Here is a 2,990-nt window from a genome sequence, read left to right as displayed (position 1 = left end):
ATTCCATATATAACTGCAGTAGGCCCAAGCTCATGTCAAACTAATCTAATCGGATACATTGACCCCATGTGCTACAATTACTTAAAATTCTTTTAAGTTAATTATCGAATTAAACTATTTAATTCAATATATACCCATAAGTTAAGATTGACGTCTAGCAATATGTCATAACTATCTAGAAGATATGGAGTTTTGATGAAAAACCAAAACATCCTTCTATGACGATTTACAATACGGTTTAATCCTTTGATTACACAACATCTCAAAAAGACCATGGGCATGGAATCATGTCAAGCCCAAATATCTATCCATATGTATCTTAATCTAATGATGATGATTTGATTCGTAAAACATTAGGAACTCTTTCTAATGTTCATCCTACTTTGGCTAAAGATTTTCTGAGTCATCATCCTATGAGACTACATAGGATGTTCTCTCCTCTTACAAGGAGTGATCGATTCCTTGTTGATCACTCACAATCTTCATACATATTTCACCTTATCCAGAATACCTCATACAAGTCTCAAAGAGATGTCAAGCTTTGGTATGAATCAAAGTATAGGTCCATATGCACAAGATACCATAGTGATCTTAGGTCTAATGATCACATGCACCACTTTCACTGGAGATCCATCTATTGACATGCTGGTAAGGCTCCATCAGATGTTCTCTCTGTGGATCAGTTCAGTAAACTCATTCTTCAATAAGTACCCACATCCTCATATTAGTGTCCTCGCACTAGTGATTGTGAGATTAATTATCCTTTCCTCGAGTATATATTAGATGTGTCAGTTTTATCGATATCATTAATCCCTGGCTTGATGATCCTATGATTAAGAATATTTTAGATCAGAACTATCAAACTTTTAGATCTCACTGATATGATCTCATCATAGTCCCAAAAATATTGTTTTAATCAAGGGGTTCGTCATAATCATAATCAAATCATAAATGAAATAATGAGTGCAGCATATGACCAAATATAATATCTTATTTTATTTATTAAATAATCAATATCATATATATGAATAAAAAAATAATATAAAAAAATTATATTACATCACTTATGCAATTAGCTTATAGGATATTAATCTTCCATCTTATTTTGGTGAGCCCTCCTTTCTCTCACCGGCATCCCTACCCTCGTCACGGCCACGTACCTCTCTTTAATTTCTCTCCGATTTCAATGCGGGGATGTTTTATGAGAAGGTCTCTGCCACCACAATAGGCTACCCTGGGCACGACCGTCTGTGTCCCCAGCTTCTGTGACGTGTGGAAGATCCGTGGGTGGCGCTCGAACACCTTGGTGAACTTCTGGGGTAGTTCCAGTAGCTTCCACAGGTTGTTTACGTTCCGCTCCATCTTCTCCCCGACGGTGAGGTGCAGTTGTTCGTGGAAGACTCCCACGATCCTCTTCTCATAGACGTCAGTCCGGGGGTCGAGACCTGAAGCGTCACAGTAGCGGCTAGTGTAGGGCAGCGTTTGCCACTCCTGCAGCCATGCCATGCACTTTTTCTTCAGCCCGCAGCCCCCTCATGAACCTCACCGGGAACGCCAGGCACTCGCCGTCCTCGTGTCGCTCCCTGGCGGCCCTTTGGAGCTCCGAGGCGGTCGTCCCATGATGCGAGCTTCAGCTAGATGCACTCGTCGCCAGGAGGCCGGACGAGATCGAAGAAGTGCCGGTAGCGGGGGATGAGGGTCCGGTGATAGTCTGGCTGCAGGCCCATGTCCCACCTCAGCTGGTCCACGGCATGGAGGGGGAGGGCGTGGCCGGTGGTGAGCATGAGGAGCCGGCGGAGGCGGTCGACGAGGTCCATCTAGGCATGGCTGAGGACCTGGTGCTCCCGACGGCGGAGGCGGAGGCGGAGGCGGAGGGCGTCGTCAGTGAGGATGAAGGACTCACAGAAGACAGCCGGGAAGCGGCACAGAAAGACGGTTACCTTAAGCCCATCTGCGAGGTCGAGCTGGCGGCGGCGCCTGGAGAGCTCGTAGGCGGGGACACAGCCAAGGGGATCGGAGGAGATTAGCTCGAGCAGGTGGAGGATGGGGGGAAGGTGCCGCTTGCGGGGCCACCACCGAATCAAGGGTTCGGTCCTTCACCCACTTCAACTTCACGTTCACCAGGGACACTCGCTGCTCCACAGCGAAGGGGAGCGGGTGGTGCCGCCATTGCGATCGTCGAATGATCAGCCACACCATGTCTTCTCCGCTCTGTGAGCGTGTTGGAGAAACCATGCCAAGCACGGATCCCCCGCGGTGCGCCGGCTCAGCCGCTAGTTAGAATGCCCCGGGCCAGCCCAATCCTCATTTCTCTCAAAACCCATAAAAAATCTATTTGAAGAAAGAAGTCCAACTAAAATAGAAATAAATTTTAAAAATAAAATTTATTTTATTTTCAAATCTTTATATCCCGAAGCATCATAAAGACTAAATTGATTGTTTTAAATACCACTTATATTGAAGCAGAATAAATTAAAAGTTTTATCTTATAACTATCTTTAATATCTAATCCAAGTCCAGTCATATAAATTCATTGTAATAACAAGATTGTGATAGGACTGACTGATCAAAAGAGTATCGATAAAAAGATAAACTAATATATTTAGATTTATAATAAATTTGTAAGATATCTAAAAAAGAGTGATATCATTTTTTTTAGAATTTATCAAGAGAAAAAAGAACTTGTAAATCAATTTCCTAAAAATTTGTTTAGGAGTGAAGTTCTAAAATTATCGAGATGGATGAAGCTTAAGCCAACCATTTGGTCACTAGCAGTAGATATCCGACCTCTATAATTAAAAATCTGTAGAAAGATGTTCAATATAGAAGAAATGAATCTGATTGAATAATCATATCATGGCATATTTTCGGAGTGTAACTCTTTCCATCCTTATGATGAATGCTCTTTTGAACGATAAAATAAATGGAGAAAGTTGAGTTATATACTTAATGAGTTTAAGATAGAAAATTTGTAGGATATTAGTTCATAG

General features: G+C 42.4%; 1 pseudogene; it reads right to left on the bottom strand.

Annotated features, from left to right (window-relative positions):
• Positions 1 to 1,087: 1,087 nt before the first annotated feature.
• On the bottom strand, positions 1,088 to 2,245 carry LOC105033406 (protein WHAT'S THIS FACTOR 9, mitochondrial-like; annotated as a pseudogene).
• Between the last annotated feature and the right edge of the window lie 745 nt (positions 2,246 to 2,990).

Source organism: Elaeis guineensis, chromosome 9 (assembly GCF_000442705.2).
Source record: "Elaeis guineensis isolate ETL-2024a chromosome 9, EG11, whole genome shotgun sequence".
NCBI classification, from domain to species: Eukaryota; Viridiplantae; Streptophyta; class Magnoliopsida; order Arecales; family Arecaceae; genus Elaeis; species Elaeis guineensis.
This window is presented reverse-complemented; position numbering and strand designations above follow the sequence as displayed.